The following is a 19,256-nucleotide window of genomic DNA, read 5'->3' as shown; positions in this document are numbered from 1 at the left end:
TTCTTCCTAGCCAGATATATAAAACTTCTCTAAAAATGTAACTTTTGCATATATAAAACTTTTTCTTCTTCTTCCTTCTTCCTTCTCTTCCTTCTTCCTAAATATATAAAACTTTTCTAAAAATGAAACTAACCTAAAATGTACTAAATCAGAGAACATATATAGATAAAACTTTTCTAAAAATGTAACTTTTGCATATAAACTTTTCTTCTTCTTCCTTATTCCTTTTCTTCCTTCTTCCTAAATATATAAAACTTTTCTAAATATATAAATCTAACTTTTGCGTATATGAACATATATATACAGAGAGAACATACAAACATATACACATTTTTATAAAAAAGCAAAATACAAATCATCATGTATATGAACAAAAAAATCTGAAAAGAAGGCGTATATCATATATACACAATACATATACTCACATATATATATATATATATATAATCTGAAAAAAAACAAGCATATAATATATGAAAAAACAAGGACGTGGTAGGGGCGCCGGCCGGACCAAGGTGAGGAGGGGCAGGGGCGTGGGTTCGGCGGCGAGGACGGCGACGGGGCAGGGGGCGCGCACTCAGGGTAGGGGCGACGGCCGGTGAGGAAGGGGGCGGGGCAAGGCGACGGCGACGACGGGGGCGCGAGCCAGGGCGACGTGCGTCGGGGCAGGGCGGCGAGTAGCGACGGCGTCGGGGCAGGGCTCGGCGGCGACGGCGTCGGGCAAGGGCGTGGGCGACGGTGTTGGGGCAGGGCTCGGCGGCGATGGCGACGAGGAGCAGCGTGGGGCATCGGAGCGAAGAGCAAGTAAATTTTGGAGAAACTGCTAAGTGTTTGCTTACATAGAAAAGGCTTTGGTCCCGGTTCTTGGCATCAACCAGGACCAATGCCACCCTTTAGTCCCGGTTGGTGCCACCAACCGGGACCAAAGGTCTCTTTTCAGCAGCCCAAAGGGCGGGAAGCGGCGGCCTTTGATCCCAGTTGGTAGCACCAACCGGGACTAAAGGGGGTGCATTGGTACCGGTTCATACCACGAACTGGTACCAATGCACCCCCTTTAGTCCCGGTTGGTGCTATCAACCGGGACCAAAGGCCCATGTGCTGCCCGCGTCGCGGCCAAAGTTTAGTCCCACCTCGCTAGCTGAGAGAGCTCGAGAGTGGTTTATAAGCGCTGCTGCGCCAACCCTCTCGAGCTCCTCTCAATTGTAGGCTTTCGGGCCTAACCGTACGCTGTGTGCCTGTGGGCCTACTGGGCCTTCTGCGGGCCTGAATCCTGGCCCATGATAGGGTTTCTAGTCGTATTCAGGCCGTGGGGGCCCAGTAGGTGGCACTTTTTTTGTTTTTTTTTGTTTTTTTGTTGCTTTATTTATTTTATTTTGTTTCTACTTACAACAAAATACTTATTGTTGCTATTTTTATTTATTTTATTAAAGTTTATTTTTAATTATTTTTCTTTTAGGTCACAAAAATTATAAACTTTCTGTTAGTGCCATTAGTTTTCAAATTTGAATAGTTAAAATTACTGTGTTTAAAATTCAAAGTTTTTTTTCCAGTTTTTTTTTGCATGATTTATTTTCTTTTGTTTTTTGCTTTATTTTTTAATTCTTTTTGCTTTTAGGTCAGCAAAATTATAAACTTTCTGTTAGTGCCATTAGTTTTAGAAAAATTATTTTGTTTTTTGTTTTCTTTGTTGATTTATTTATTTTGTTTTGTTTCTACTTACAACAAAATACTTATTGTTGCTATTTTTATTTATTTTATTAAAGTTTATTTTAAATTATTTTTCTTTTAAGTCACAAAAATTACAAACTTTCTGTTAGTGCCATTAGTTTTCAAATTTGAATAGTTAAAATTTGAATTCTTTGAAATTTGTGTGAATTACAAGTTTGTGATTAACTTTACTAAAAAAATGAGCATAGATGCGCCTATAGAGAAAATTCAACCTAAATTCATAATAAATTCCTATGAATTTCAGAGAAATTCAGTATGAATTTAGGTCAAATTCCCTGTATAAGGGCATCTATTTTCACTTTGAGAGGAGCTTAACAAGGCAGAGAGGGAGGGGCTTATAAATGGGTGTGAGCGCCCTTCGGTTGGCAAGGTGGGACTAAACTCTGACCGCAACGAGGACCAACCCTTTAGTCCCGATTTGTGGCACAAACCGGGACTAATGGTCATGGGCCAGGGGCGAGGCGCATTGGTCCCGGTTCGTGCGTGGAACCGGGACCAAAAGGTCTAGACGAACCGGGACCAATGACCCACGTGGCTGCCCTCTTGTGTGTTCTTGGTGAGAACATAGTTGACAAGGAGCGAACCGGGATTAATGGTATTACGAGGGCCGAACCATAAGACATTAAAGCATTTCAAATGAACTCTGAAAAAGTTGAAAGTTGGCATGGTATCATAATTTCACCCACATAGCATGTGCATGTACAAAATGGACAATGGTATCATACTCATCTGTTACAAAGTTGGCATGGTATCATCATAATAGTTGTGGGAGAAAGTCTTCACTTTTTCTTCGCTTGTGTCATTTTCTTATTGCGCCGTAACCATGGATAATCTTCATCATTTATCATGATGCTTGGGTCAGCCTTGACTTTGAAGGGAGGAATTTCATGAAACTTTTCATAATCTTCAGACATGTCTGTCTTTCCCTCCACTCCCACGATGTCCCTTTTTCCTGAAAGAACTATGTGGCGCTTTGGCTCATCGTATGATGTATTCGCTTCCTTATCTTTTCTTTTTCTCGGTTTGGTAGACATGTCCTTCACATAGATAACCTGTGCCACATCATTGGCTAGGACGAACGGTTCGTCAATGTACCCAAGATTTTTCAGATCCACTATTGTCATTCCGTACTGTGGGTCTACTTGTACCCCGCCTCCTGACAGATTGACCCATTTGCACTTAAACAAAGGGACCTTAAAATCATGTCCGTAGTCAAGTTCCCATATGTACACTATGTAACCATAATATGTGTCCTTTCCCCTCTCGGTTGCTGCATCAAAGCGGACACCGCTGTTTTGGTTGGTGCTCTTTTGATCTTGTTCAATCGTGTAAAATGTATTCCCATTTATCTCGTATCCTTTGTAAATCAATACAGTCAAAGATGGTCCCCTGGACAACAAGTACAGCTCATCACAAACAGTCTTGTCACCTCTGAGACGTGTTTCCAACCAACTGCTGAAAGTCCTGATGTGTTCACATGTAATCCAGTTGTCGCACTGCTCCGGGTGTTTGGAGCGCAGACTGTTCTTGTGTTCATCGACATACGGGGTCACCAAGGTAGAGTTCTGTAGAACTGTGTAGTGTGCTTGAGACCAAGAATATCCGTCCTTGCATATTATTGAGTCCCCTCCAAGCATGCCTTTTCCAGTCAGTCTCCCCTCATACCGCGATTTAGGGAGACCTATCTTCTTAAGGCCAAGAATGAAGTCAACACAAAACCCAATGGCATCCTCTGTTTGATGGCCCATGGAGATGCTTCCTTCTGGCCTAGCGCAGTTACGGACATATTTCTTTAGGACTCCCATGAACCTCTCAAAGGGGAACATATTGTGTAGAAATACGGGCCCCAGAATGACAATCTCGTAGACTAGATGAACTAGGACGTGCGTCATGATATTGAAGAAGGATGGTGGGAACACCAGCTCGAAACTAACAAGACATTGCGCCACATCACTCCTTAGCCTTAGTACGATTTCTGGATCGATCACCTTCTGAGATATTGCATTGAGGAATGCACATAGCTTCACAATGGCTAATCGGACGTTTTCCGGTAGAAGCCCCCTCAATGCAACCGGAAGCAGTTGTGTCATAATCACGTGGCAGTCATGAGACTTTAGGTTCTGGAACTTTTCTCTAGCATATTTATTATTCCCTTTATATTCGACGAGAAGCCAGTTGGGACCTTCATACCGAGCAGGCATTCAAAGAAGATTTCTTTCTCTTCTTTCGTAAGAGCGTAGCTGGCAGGACCTTCATACTGCTTCGGAGGCATGCCGTCTTTTTTGTGCAAGTGTTGCAGGTCCTCCCGTGCCTCAGGTGTATCTTTTGTCTTCCCATAAACTCCCAAGAAGCCTAGCAGGTTCACACAAAGGTTCTTCATCACGTGCATGACGTTGATTGAAGAGCGGACCTCTAGGTCTTTCCAGTAGGGTAGGTCCCAAAATATAGATTTCTTCTTCCACATGGGTGCGTGTCCCTCAGCGTCATTCGGAACAGCTAGTCCACCGGGACCCTTTCCAAAGATTACGTGTAAATCATTGACCATATCAAGTACGTGATCACCGGTACACATGGCGGGCTTCTTCCGGTGATCTTCCTCGCCTTTGAAATGCTTGCCTTTCTTTCGACATTGATGGTTGGTCGAAAGAAATCGACGATGGCCTAGGTACACATTCTTCCTGCATTTGTCCAGGTATATACTTTTAGTGTCATCTAAACAGTGCATGCATGCGTGGTATCCCTTGTTTGTCTGTCCTGAAAGATTACTGAGAGTGGGCCAATCGTTGATGGTTACAAACAGCAACGCGTGCATGTTAAATTCCTCCTGTTTGTGCTCATCCCACATACATACATCGTTTCCATTCCACAGCTGTAAAAGTTCTTCAACTAATGGCCTTAGGTACACATCAATGTCGTTGCCGGGTTGCTTAGGGTCTTGGATGAGAACTAGCATCATAATGAACTTCCGCTTCATGCACATCCAAGGAGGAAGGTTATACATACATAGAGTCACAGGCCAGGTGCTGTGGTTGCTGCTCTGCTTCCCGAAAGGATTAATGCCATCCGCGCTTAAACCAAACCATACGTTCCTTGGGTCACCTGCAAACTTAGTCCAGTACTTTCTCTCGGTTTTTCTCCATTGCGACCCGTCAGCGGGTGCTCTCAACTTCCCGTCTTTCTTACGGTCCTCACTGTGCCATCGCATCAACTTGGCATGCTCTTCATTTCTGAACAGACGTTTCAACCGTGGTATTATAGGAGCATACCACATCACCTTCGTAGGAACCCTCTTCCTGGGAGGCTCGCCGTCAACATCACCAGGGTCATCTCGTCTGATCTTATATCGCAATGCACCACATACCGGGCATGCATTCAGATCCTTGTATGCACCGCGGTAGAGGATGCAGTCATTAGGGCATGCATGTATCTTCTGCACCTCCAATCCTAGAGGGCATACGACCTTCTTTGCTGCGTATGTACTGTCGGGCAATTCGTTATCCTTTGGAAGCTTCTTCTTCAATATTTTCAGTAGCTTCTCAAATCCTTTGTCAGGCACAGCATTCTCTGCCTTCCACTGTAGCAGTTCCAATACGGTACCGAGCTTTGTGTTGCCATCTTCGCAATTGGGGTACAACCCTTTTTTGTGATCCTCTAACATGCGATCGAACTTCAGCTTCTCCTTTTTACTTTCGCATTGCATCCTTGCATCGACAATGACCCGGCGGAGATCATCATCATCAGGCACATCGTCTGGTTCCTCTTGATCTTCAGCAGCTTCCCCCATTGCAGCATCATTGGGCACATCATCTGGTTCCTCTTGATCTTCAGCAGCTTCTCCCGTTGCAGCATCACCGTATTTAGGGGGCACATAGTTGTCATCGTCCTCTTCTTCTTCGCCGTCTTCCATCAGAACCCATATTTCTCCGTGCCTCGTCCAAACATTATAGTGTGGCATGAAACCATTGTAAAGCAGGTGGGTGTGAAGGATTCTCCGGTCAGAGTAAGACTTCGTATTCCCACATTTAGGGCATGGACAACACATAAAACCATTCTGCTTGTTTGCCTCAGCCACTTCGAGAAAATCATGCACGCCCTTAACGTACTCGGAGGTGTGTTTGTCACCGTACATCCATTGTCGGTTCATCTGCGTGCATTATATCTAATTAAGTGTGTCAAAAACCATTACAGAACATCATGAATAGATAATTAAGTGACCAAATTAATAGAAGTTCATCATCACATTAAAACCAAAGTACATACATAGTTCTCATCTAACAACATAAAGCTCTCCAGAGCATTCTAAATTAATTAAACCATACATTGAAACTATGTAAAACATTTCAATGCGAAAGCAAATGCGATCATAATCGCAACCAAGGTAACAATTGATCCAACGACATAATGATACCAAGCCTCGGTATGAATGGAATATTTTCTAATCTTTCTAATCTTCAAGCGCATTGCATCCATCCTGATCTTGTGATCATCGATGACATCCACAACATGCAACTCCAATATCATCTTCTCCTCCTCATTTTTTTATTTTTTCCTTCAAGAAATTGTTTTCTTCTTCAACTAAATTTAACCTCTCGACAATAGGGTCGGTTGGAATTTCCGGTTCACATACCTCCTAGATAAATAAAATCTATGTCACGTTGGTCGGCATAATTTTCATAAACAATAAATGAAGCAATAGTTATAAAGATAATATATACCACATCCGAATCATAGACAGGACGAGGGCCGACGGGGGCAGATACCAAAACCATCGCACTATATAATAACAAGCAATAAAATAGTAAGAAAATATCTATCTAAAGCAAGAATTTTTTTCTTTCGGAAAGAAGATAAGAACAAGAGGCTCACCACGGTGGTGCCGGTGACGAGATCGGAGCGGGCAATCGACGATAGTGAAGACGGGGACGGGGCGTGACGGGCCGCTAATATAAACCTAGACAAATCTCGGGAAAAATAGAGTTCGGAGGTCGTGCTTCGAGAGGAGAAAGCTTAACTAGTGTGGCTCGGGCATTTCATCGAACACCTCATGCGCATAGGAGGTGAGCTAGAGCACCACAAAGCCCTCCCCTCCCCGGCCAGAGAAAAACAGAGCAGTGGAGTGCTCTGCTCACGGGCGAGGGGTATACATAGGCACCTCAATGGTCCCGGTTCGTGGCATGAACCTGGACTAAAGGGCAGCCTATTGTCCCGGTTCAAGCCACCAACTGGGAACAATGGTGGTGGGCCAGGAGCCAGGCCCATTGGGCCCGGTTCGTCCCACCAACCAGACCAAAAGGTCCAGATGAACCGGGACCAATGGCCCACGTGGCCCGGCCGGCCCCCTGGGCTCACGAACCTGGACCAATGCCCCCATGGGTCTCGGTTCTGGACTGAACGGGGACTAATGGGCTGACCCGGCCTGAACCAAAGCCCTCTTTTCTACTAGTGATTGGAGTTGTTTTGGAGTCGGTTTACTTACCGTACCACATACCTATTCCTTTTCGGAGTCTGGAACATTCTGGAAAGTGTCCCTTATGTATTCCTCCAGGGTTACGGTTTCAATAATATTAGTTTCAACATTGATAGAATTACCTGAAATATAATGTTTAATTCTTTGACCATTCACCACCCTCGGACTTGTGCCTTCAAAGTTGTTGATTTTTATGGCACCAGAACGATAGACCTCCTCGATAACATAAGGGCCTTCCCATTTAGAGAGAAGTTTTCCTGCAAAAAATCTTAAACGAGAGTTGAATAATAACACATAATCTCCTACGTTAAACTCAAGCTTCTGTATCCTTTTGTCATGCCAGCGTTTGACTTTTTCTTTGAATAGCTTGGCATTCTCATAGGCTTGGGTTCTCCATTAATTAAGTGAGCTAATATCAAACAACCTATTCTCACCGGCAAGTTTGAAGTCATAGTTGAGCTCTTTAATAGCCCAATATGCTTTATGTTCAAGTTCAAGAGGTAAATGACATGCTTTTCCATAGACCATCTTATAAGGATACATACCCTTAGGATTTTTGTATGCAGTTCTATAGGCCCATAATGCATCATCAAGTTTTTTGGACCAATTCTTTCTAGATCTATTCACAGTCTTTTGCAAAATTAATTTGAGCTCTCTATTGCTCAACTCTACTTGACCACTAGACTGCGGATGATAAGGAGATGCGATTCTATGGTTGACATCATACTTAGCAAGCATCTTACAGAAAGCACCATGAATAAAATGTGAACCACCATCAGTCATAAGATATCTAGGGACTCCAAACCTCAGAAAAATAACTTCTTTAAGCATTTTAATAGAAGTGTTATGATCAGCACTACTAGTTGGAATAGCTTCTACCCACTTAGTAACGTAATCAACATCAACTAAAATATGTGTATAACCATTAGAGGCAGGAAAAGGTCCCATATAATCAAAGCCCCAAACATCAAACAGTTCAATAACAAGAGAGTAATTCATAGGCATTTCTTGACGTCTACTAATGTTACCTATTCTTTGACATTCGTCACAAGATAAGACAAACTTACGAGCATCTTTGAAGAGAGTACGCCAATAAAAACCAGATTGCAGTACCTTGTGTGCAGTTCTATCTCCCGCGTCGTGTCCTCCATAGGATTCAGAGTGACACTTGCGTAGGATCTGTTCCTGTTCATGCTCAGGCACACAACATCTAATAACACCATCTACTCCTTCTTTATAAAGGTGGGGGTCATCCCAGAAGTAATGTTTTAGATCATAAAAGAACTTTTTCTTTTGCTGGTATGTGAAACTAGGAGGTATAAATTTAGCAACAATGTAATTAGCATAATCAGCATACCAAGGAGCAGTACGAGAAGCATTAACGACCGCTAATTGTTCATCAGGAAAGCTATCATCAATAGGTAGTGGGTCATCAAGAACATTCTCTAACCTAGACAAGTTGTCTGCAACGGGGTTCTCAACTCCTTTTCTATCAATAATATGCAAATCAAATTCTTGGAGCATGAGAACTCATCTAATGAGCCTAGGCTTAGCATCTTTCTTTTCCATAAGATATTTAATAGCAGCATAATCAGTGTGAATAGTAACTTTGGAATCAACAATATAAGGTCTAAACTTATCACATGCAAATACAACTGCTAAGAATTCTTTTTCAGTAGTAGCATAATTTCTCTGGGCAGTATCAAGAGTCTTACTAGAATACTAGATAACATTCAATTTCTTATCAACTCTTTGCCCTAGAACAGCACCTACAACACAATCACTAGCATCACACATAATTTCAAAAGGTAAATTCCAATCAGGTGGCTGAACAATAGGTGCAGTGATCAAAGCTTTCTTAAGTATTTCAAATTCTTCTACACAATCATCATTAAAGACAAAAGGAATATCTTTTTTCAATAAATTAGTCAGAGGCCTAGAGATTTTAGAAAAGTCCTTAATGAACCTCCTATAAAAATAGGCATGACCAAGGAAACTTCTTATACCTTTTATGTCCTTGGGACATGGCATCTTTTCAATAGCATCAACTTTGGCTTTGTCAACTTCAATACCTCTCTCGGAAATCTTATGCCCCGGGACAATGCCTTCATTAACCATAAAGTGACACTTTTCCCAATTCAGGATGAGACTAGCGTCTTCACATCTCTGCAAAACTCGATCAAGGTTTCTCAAACAATCATCAAAAGAGGATCCATAAACAGAGAAGTCATCCATGAATACCTCACAAATCTTTTCACAAAAATCAGAGAATATAGCCATCATGCATCTTTGAAAGGTAGCAGGTGCATTACGTAAACCAAAAGGCATACGTCTATAAGCAAAAGTACCGAAAGGGAAAGTAAAAGTAGTTTTTGATTGATCCCCCGCTGACACAGGTATTTGAGAGAAACTAGAATAACCATCTAGAAAGCAGAAATGTGTGTTTTGGATAGTCTTTCTAGAATTTGATCAATAAAAGGTAAAGGGTAATGATCTTTCTTAGTAACTTTATTTAATTTCCTGAAATCATTTACCATCCTATAACCTGTAATAATTCTTTGCAGGATCAATTCATCATTATCATTAGGAACAACGGTAATGCCTCCCTTTTTAGGAACACAATGGACAGGGCTTACCCAATCACTATCAGCAACGGGATAAATTATACCTGCCTCAAGGAGCTTTAGTATCTCCTTTCTTACCACTTCTTTCATTTTGGGATTCAGTCATCGTTGAGGATCTCTAACTGGTTTGGCATCTTTCTCCACTGTAATTTTGTGTTGGCATAATGTGGGACTAATGCCCTTAAGATCATCCAGAGTATATCCAATAGCAGCTCGATGCTTCTTCAGAGTTTTCAATAATCTTCCTTCTTCTTGCTCTGAAAGGTTAGCACTAATAATAACAGGATATATTTTCTTTTCATCAAGATAAGCATACTTAAGATTATCAGGTAATGGTTTGAGTTCAAACACGGGATCACCCTTGGGTGGAGGGGGATCCCCAAGAATTTCAACGGGAAGGTTATGTTTCAGCATAGGTTCCTGTTTAAGGAACACTTCATCTATTTCCCTTCTTTCCTTCATAAACATATCATTTTCATGGTCAAGCAAATATTGTTCTAACGGATCAGTAGGAGGCACGGAAATAGAAGCAAGACCAATAATCTCATCCTTACTAGGTGATTCTTTATCACGAGGTTGTCTACGAAACTTAGCAAAATTAAACTCATGAGACATACCATCTAAGCCAATTGTGACAGTATCCTTTTCACAATCAATTTTAGCATTAACAGTATTTAAGAAGGGTCTACCAAAAATAATGGGACAAAAGTCATCTTGTGGGGAACTAAGAACAAGAAAATCAGCAAGGTATTTAACCTTCCCACACAAGACTTCAACATCTCTAACAATCCCAACTGGTGAAATAGTATCCCTATTGGCAAGCTTGATGGTAACATCAATACCTTCCAACTCAACAGGTGCAATATCATGCATAATTTCTTTATATAAGTCATAGGGTATTGCACTAGCACTAGCACCCATATCACATAAGCCAGGATAACAATAATCTCCTATTTTAACAAAAATAACAGGCATGCCTACCAAAGGTCTATGTATCTTAGTATCTGGTCTAACAATATTAGCAGTCTCACCACAGAAATAAATAACATGCCCATCTAAATCATAATCCAAGAGATCTTTAACCATAGCAATACTAGGTTCAACTTTGATTTGCTCAGGAGGTGTATAATTCCTAGTATTACCCTTACGAACAGCAGTCGAAGTTTTAGCAGGATCTCTTATCCTAACAGGAAAAGGAGGTTTCTCAACATAAGTAGTAGGAATAATAGGATCACTATAGGTGATAGTCTTTTCTTCAACTATGATAGGTGCAACTACTTTTATTTCAACGGGAGGATTATATTAAAACCTCTTTTCTTTAGGGGATCAACGTGAGTAGCAAAAGATTCACAGTAAGAAGCTACTATCTCAGAGTCAAGTCCATATTTAGCGCTAAATCCACGAAAAGCATCGGTATCCATAAAAGATTTAACACAATCGAACTTAGGTGTCATACCTGACTCCTTACCATCGTCGGAACCCCAATCTTCAGAGTTGCATTTAATTATTTCCAATAAGTCCCATTTGAAATCAATAGTCTTTAGCATATAAGAACCAACACAGGAAGTATCGAGCAGGTTGCGATCATTAAGAGAAAGCCGAGCATAAATTTTTTGAATAATCATTTCCCGGAGAGCTCATGATTGGGGCATGAATATAACATTGACTTAAGCCTCCCCCAAGCTTGAGAGATCCTTTCTCCTTCGCGAGGCCAAAAATTATATATGTAATTACGATCACGATGAACAAGATGCATAGGATAGAACTTCTGGTGAAATTCCAACTTCAATCGTTTATAATTCCAAGATCTCGTATCATCACATAGCCTATACCATGTCAATGCATCTCCCTTCAAAGATAAAGGGAAGACCTTCCTTTTGACAACATCATCAGGAATACCTACAAGCTTAAATAATCCACAAACTTCATCCACAAAGATAAGGTGTAAATCGGGATGCAATGTTCCATCTCCTGCAAATGGATTAGCTAGCAGTTTCTCTATCATTCCCGAAGGTATCTCAAAGTAAATATTTTCAACAAGTACAGTAGGTTGAGGAGCAACTCTTTGCTCTTCTGGTCGGGGTGAAGATACCCCGAACAAGCCCCTCAAAGGATTAGTTTCCATAGTGACAAGTAACAGAAAATTTTAGCACACTATATAAATGTTTCCTTACCAAGTTCCACTCACCAAAACCGCTACGCTCCCCGGCAACGGTGCCAGAAAAGAGTCTTGATGACCCACAAGTGTAGGGGATCTATCGTAGTCCTTTCGATAAGTAAGAGTGTCGAACCCAACAAGGAGCATAAGGAAATGATAAGCGGTTTTCAGTAAGGTTTTCTCTGCAAGCACTAAAATTGTAGGTGATAGATAGTTTTGTGATAAGATAAATTGTAACGAGTAACAAGTAAATAAAGTAAATAAAGTGCAGCAAGGTGGCCCAATCCTTTATGTAGCAAAGGATAAGCCTGGACAATTTCTTATAATGAGAAAGGAGCTCCCGAAGACACATGGGAATTATCCTCAAGCTAGTTTTCATCACGTTCATATGATTCGCATTCTGTACTATGATAATTTGATATGTGGGTGGACCGGTGCTTGGGTACTGCCCTTACTTGGACAAGCATCCCACTTATGATTAACCCCTATTGCAAGCATCCGCAACTACAAAAGAAGTATTAAGGTAAACCTAACCACATCATTAAACATATGGATCCAAATCAGCCCCTAACGAAGCAACGCATAAACTAGGGTTTAAGCTTCTGTCACTCTAGCAAACCCATCATCTACTTATTACTTCCCCATGCCTTCCTCCAGGCCCAAATAATGGTGAAGTGTCATGTAGTCGATGTTCACATAACACCACTAGAGGAAAAGACAACATACATCTCATCAAAATATCGAACGAATACCAAATTCACATGACTAGTAATAGCAAGACTTCACCCATGTCCTCAGGAACAAAAGTAACTACCCATAAAGCATATTCATGTTCATAATCAAAGGAGTAATAATATGCATAAAGGATCTGAACATATGATCTTCCACCAAGTAAACCAATTAGCATCAACTACAAGGAGTAATCAACACTACTAGCAACCCACAGGTACCAATTTGTGGTTTTGATACAAGATTGGATACAAGAGATGAACTAGGGTTTTGAGAGGAGATGGTGCTGGTGAAGATGTTGATGGAGATTGACCCCCTCCCGATGAGAGGATCGTTGGTGATGATTCCCCCTTCCGGAGGGAAGTGTCCTCGGCGGAACAGCTCCGCCGGAGCCCTAGATTTGTTCCGCCAAGGTTCCGCCTCGTGGCGGCGGAGTTTCGTCCCGTATGCTTGCCCACGATTTTTTCCAGGGTAAAAGCCCTCATATAGCAGAAGATGGACACCGGGGGGCCACCAGGGGGCCCAGGAGACAGGGGGCGCGCCCAGTAGGGGTAGGCGCGCCCCCACCCTCCTGGCCAGGGTGTGGGCCCCTTGATGTATTACTTTCGCTCAATAATTCTTATTAATTCCAAAAACAGGTTTCATGGAGTTTCAGGATTTTTGGAGCAGTGCAGAATAGGTTTCCAATATTTGCTCATTTTCCAGCCTGAATTCCAGCTGCCGGCATTCCCCCTCTTCATGGTAAACCTTGTAAAATAAGAGATAATAGCCATAAGTATTGAGATATAACGTGTAATAACAGCCCATAATGCAATAAATATTGATATAAAAGCATGATGCAAAATGGACGTATCAATGATGTCCGGGAGAATAACACTAGGTGAATCACCGTCCCAATTAGTTACAAGCTTTGAATCATAAACATGCCTTGCCAAATTATGTGAGACCCTATTAGCATTTGTAGGGCAGTGTTGGAAGCGCACTGCACCTAATCTTGTTGCCCGTTGGAAACAGTCTGCAAGAACTGCCATCACTGGACTCCAAACTTCAGTGACACCATTGGAGGCATGAATCAGTTCTAGTGAATCGGACTCCATGTGAACTCCATCACACCCTATATTTTCAATCATCATCAAGCCCTTCTGCATCGCTATAGCCTCTGCTGTGCTGGCATCATGGACATTGTTCAGTAGCCAAGAACCATCGGTGACTGGCTCTCCCATGTGGTTGTGAAGAACTGCAGCTGCTGCACCCGATCCATCTTGGAAATAAGATGCATCCGCATTCATCTTGTAGCTACCAGTTGGTGGTTTTTCCCATGATATTTTATGTGGCTGCACAGTACCCTCCGCTGCTGTGAAGTTTGAGGTAATAGCATTGATCGCAAACGCAGTTCTTGCCGGTGGTGCAACAGAATTTCCTTTCACAAATTCTCTCCTCTGCCACCATATGTACCATGCTCCCACCACTACTGATTCTGCAACACCGAGGTTTGATAAGGTCGGTCTTACTCTCACTTTATTGCGGATGATTTCCTCTAGCACTACACTGCCCGACCGATCTACTGTCAATGCTTTGTCTATAATCTCTGTCAGACCCATTGCTCGCAATACTTCCTTAGTACGTTGGGAAGTGAAAATCAAGTGTCGAATATCCTCTGCCCTGTCTAGGCATAGCGGGCACTTAGGGGACACCTTTATGTGTCTATTCGCTAGGACAGAGCGAGCCGCGACTATGCCATGCAATGCCTTCCAAGCAAAAATCTTAACCTTTGATGGTACTCTTAATTTCCAAAGAGTTTCCCATACTGGATTAATCATTGAGCTGTCCTGCCCATCGGACCTTCTGATTTGTGCGTCGTACTGGTGGTGCCACTCAACATAATATGCTGTAACTGTAAATGTATATGATTTCGTGAAGTTCCATGCCACAAAGTCCTCCATCAGCTGGACATTCAAAGGAATCCGCAAGATCCTGTCAACATCTACCGGAGAGAAAATGCTTCTGATAAGAGCTTCGTCCCACTCCCCAGAGTATAGGTCGATTAATTCTTCCACTCTAGAAAGTAGACAAGTACCTTTCGGGGTCAGGATCTTCCTGTTTGGGCTGTTCGGCACCCAGCAATCAGTCCAAATGTTGATGTTTGAGCCTGTACCAACACGCCAAATATGACCTCTCATGAATGTTCGTATACCCAAAACAATAGATTGCCATGTAAATAAGGAGCCTCTCTTATTTTTGGCCTTCGGGATATTGCCATCAGGGTAATATTTTGCATGAAGAACTCTTGCGCATAAAGTATCAGGTTTGGAGATCAGTCTCCAACACTGTTTTGCAAGTAATGCCAAGTTGAAAGCATAAATCCCATTCCACCCTCATTTTACGGAATGCACATGCGCCACCTGTTGGGAACGTAGTAATTTCAAAAAAATTCCTACGCACACATAGGATCATGGTGATGCATAGCAACGAGAGGGGAGAGTGTGTCCACGTACCCTCGTAGACCGAAAGCGGAAGCGTTAGCACAACGCGGTTGATGTAGTCGTACGTCTTCACGGCCCGACCGATCAAGCACCGAAACTACGGCACCTCCGAGTTCTTGCACACGTTCAGCTCGATGACGTCCCTCGTACTCCGATCCAGCCGAGTGTCGAGGGAGAGTTTCGTCAGCACAACGGCATGGTGACGATGATGATGTTCTACCGTCGCAGGGCTTCGCCTAAGCACCGCTACGATATTATCGAGGAGGATTATGGTGGAGGGGGGCACCGCACACGGCTAAGAGATCAATGATCAATTGTTGTGTCTATGGGGTGCCCCCCTCCCCCGTATATAAAGGAGTGGAGGAGGGGGCCGGCCAAGTGGGGTGGCGCGCCCTAGGGGGGAGTCCAACTCCCACCGGGAGTAGGACTCCCCCCTTTCCTATTAGGAGAGGGAGAGAGAAGGAAGAGGAAGGAGGGAGGAAGGAAAGGGGGGGCCGCCCCCCCTCCCAATTCGAATTGGGCTTGGGGGGGCACCCCCTCCCTTGCTCCTTTCCCCTCCTTTCCACTAAGGCCCATTAAGGCCCATATACCGCCCGTGGGGTTCCGATAACCTCCCGGAGCTCCAGTATTGTTCCAATCTCACCCGGAACCTTTCCTGTGTCCAAATATAGTCGTACAATATATCGATCTTCATGTCTCGACCATTTCGAGACTCCTCGTCATGTCCATGATCACATCCGGGACTCCGAACAACCTTCGGTACATCAAAACACATAAACTCATAATATAATTGTCATCTTACTTTAAGCGTGCGGACCCTACGGGTTTGAGAACTATGTAGACATGACCGAGACACGTCTCCGGTCAATAACCAATAGCGGAACCTGGATGCTCATATTGGCTCCTACATATTCTACGAAGATCTTTATCGGTCAAACCGCATAACAACATACGTTGTTCCCTTTGTCATCGGTATTTTACTTGCCCGAGATTCGATCGTCGGTATCTCAATACCTAGTTCAATCTCGTTACCGACAAGTCTCTTTACTCATTACATAATGCATCATCTCGTAACTAACTCATTAGTTACATTGCTTGCAAGGCTTATAGTGATGTGCATTACCGAGAGTGCCTAGAGACACCTCTCCGACAATCGGAGTGACAAATCCTAATCTCGAAATACGTCAACTCAACAAGTACCTTCGGAGACACCTGTAGAGCACCTTTATAATCATCCAGTTACGTTGTGACGTTTGGTAGCACACAAAGTGTTCCTCCGATAAGCGGGAGTTACATAATCTCATAGTCATAGGAACATGTATAAGTCATGAAGAAAGCAATAGCAACATACTAAACGATCAAGTGCTAAGCTAACGGAATGGGTCAAGTCAATCACATCATTCTCCTAATGATGTGATCTCGTTAATCAAATGACAACTCATGTCTATGGTTAGGAAACGTAACCATCTTTGATTTACGAGCTAGTCAAATAGAGGCATACTAGTGACACTATGTTTGTCTATGTATTCACACATGCATTATGTTTCCGGGTAATACAATTCTAGCATGAATAATAAACATTTATCATGATATGAGGAAATAAATAATAACTTTATTATTGCCTCTAGGGCATATTTCCTTCACCACCATGCCCACCAATGCATCCTCCTTTGATCATCCTCATCACTCCACCAAAAGCTTGCCATGGCATCCGTGATTTCCTTACACACTTTGTTCGGAATCTTAAAGACACCCATAGCAAAAACAGGGAGGGACTGAATAACTGCTTTGAGCAAGATTTCTTTACCTCCCAGAGATAAGAACTTCTCTTTCCATCCCTTCAGACGAGCAATCATCCTCTCCACCAAGTAAGCAAAGCTATCACTCTTGTCCACTCCGATCATAGCTGGTAAACCAAGATATTTATCGGACATGGCCTCAGTCATTATATTCAGCTCTACACACATATTTGCTTTTGTATCCACGTCCACACAAGGGCTGAAGTATATGCTTCATTTCCCTTCACTCACAAGTTGTCCTGAACTTGCACAGTATTGGTCAAGAACTTGTCTCACCGAGGTTGCATTAATAAGATCTACTTTCATAAGGATTAAAGAATCGTCAGCAAATAATAGATGTGAAACTGACGGTGCACCCCTGCACACCTTTACTCCTCCTATGCCACGAACCTCCTCCTGGTGAGCCAACAAACTGGACAAACCCTCTGCACAAATCAAGAATAAATATGGTGATAAGGGGTCGCACAAACCCCTCTGTCTCCTGGTCATTGTACCTCACTCTGTATTTAATGGATCGAACACAAGCCATGATTAGTGATACAAAGTTATCATGAAAACCGAGTCTTTTCATCATTCTTTCGAGGAAAATCCATTCAACTCGGTCCTCCTCCAACTTAACTGCACAGTAACCAGTTTTTGCTTTCTTGCAATTTTTTATTTTATGCATACACTCATAAGCAAGCAAGATATTATCTGTGATCAAACTTCCAGGGACAAACGCACTTTGCACCGGGGCAATTATATCATCCATCACTCTTCTCAGTCGACTTGCTATCATTTTTGAGATGATCTTGTACAAGACATTACAGAGGCTAATAGGCCTATATTGTGTAATTTGCTCGGGCCTATCAACCTTAGGAATTAAAACTATGATTGTATCATTCCATCCCTCTGGTATTACCTAATTATTAATAGCATTAAGGACCTCCTCCTTCAACTTGTCCCCCAATATACGCCATCACTTTTTGAAAAAAACTGCATGCAAGCTATCTGGTCCGGGAGCTTTCATATCCCCAATTGAGAACAAAGCTTTTTTGACCTCCTCAGCCGTATACTCTTGCATCAGAATTCCGTTCATATGATCATCAACTTTAGGGATAACTTTATTTATTACCTCCGGGTCTGGTTCATCTACCTCTATTGAGAATAACCCTGCAAAGTAACCTGAAATAAAAGGGTTCAGATCTGGGATGTTAAACACCAGACTCATCCCGTAGTTTCTTTATTCTGTTTTTAGCTCTTCTGACTGATGCACAGCTACGGAAGTAATCTGTGTTTCTATCCCCTACTTTCAACCACCCAATACAACTCCTCAACGCCCAGTACATCTCTTCCTGTTCTAATAACTTCTCCACTTCTGCTAAGAGGTCATGCTGCCTTGATAGGTTTTCATCTGTCATGGTATCTCTTGTAACATGCTCCAGTTCCTTCTGTACTCCCCTTAGTTTCCTTCTTGCACTCTTTAGCACCGTTCTGTCCCAATTGTGGAGATGATTATGTACAAACGCAAGTCTCGAGGAGAGACTATCATCATGTGCAACAATATTTGTAGCAGCCCAAGCTTCTGCTACTGTTTCCTGGAACTTGGTCTCTCTTAACCAACATGATTCGAAACGCAAGACTTTTGGCCCAACAGGCTCATCCGCTGTAGGGTCCAGACTCGCAAAAAGGGGCCTATGATCATACCGATAATAGCCCAGGTGTTCGACCACTGCTCCACCAAATTTCTCGTTCCACCCGTCATTTGCTAGTGCACTGTCTAGTCTTGCTCGAGTTTTTCCCCTTTTCCATGTGAACTTATCTCCCACGAATCCCAGGTCCGTAAGGTTACAATCATCAATTACATCTCGAAAAGCCTGCATGTAGTTCGGAGGCCTGGAATTTCCACCATCTTTTTCAAAGTTGTACATGATCTCATTAAGGTCCCCAACAATCGTCCATGCACGAGAACTTTGTGCATGTAAGTCTCTGATTCTCTGCCAGGTTTTATACTTATCCTCCCACTTTGGTTCTCCATACATTCCTGTTAATCTCCATAATTTGTTTGTTCCTACTCCGACATCAACATCAATAAAATTTTCCGTCTTAAACCGCAAGGTTACTTCCATTTCTTTCCTCCAATACATTACAAGGCCCCCACTTCGGCCGTTGCTTACTGATATTTCGTTTCGATCCATTTTCAATCTCTTCTTCAAGCACTCAGCCAGCCACTCATCTAGATGAGTTTCAGATAGAAATATCACATCCGCCTTGCACCGCTTCTGGACT

The sequence above is a fragment of the Triticum aestivum genome, chromosome 7B (genome assembly GCF_018294505.1).
Source record: "Triticum aestivum cultivar Chinese Spring chromosome 7B, IWGSC CS RefSeq v2.1, whole genome shotgun sequence".
NCBI lineage: Eukaryota > Viridiplantae > Streptophyta > Magnoliopsida > Poales > Poaceae > Triticum > Triticum aestivum.
This window is presented reverse-complemented; position numbering follows the sequence as displayed.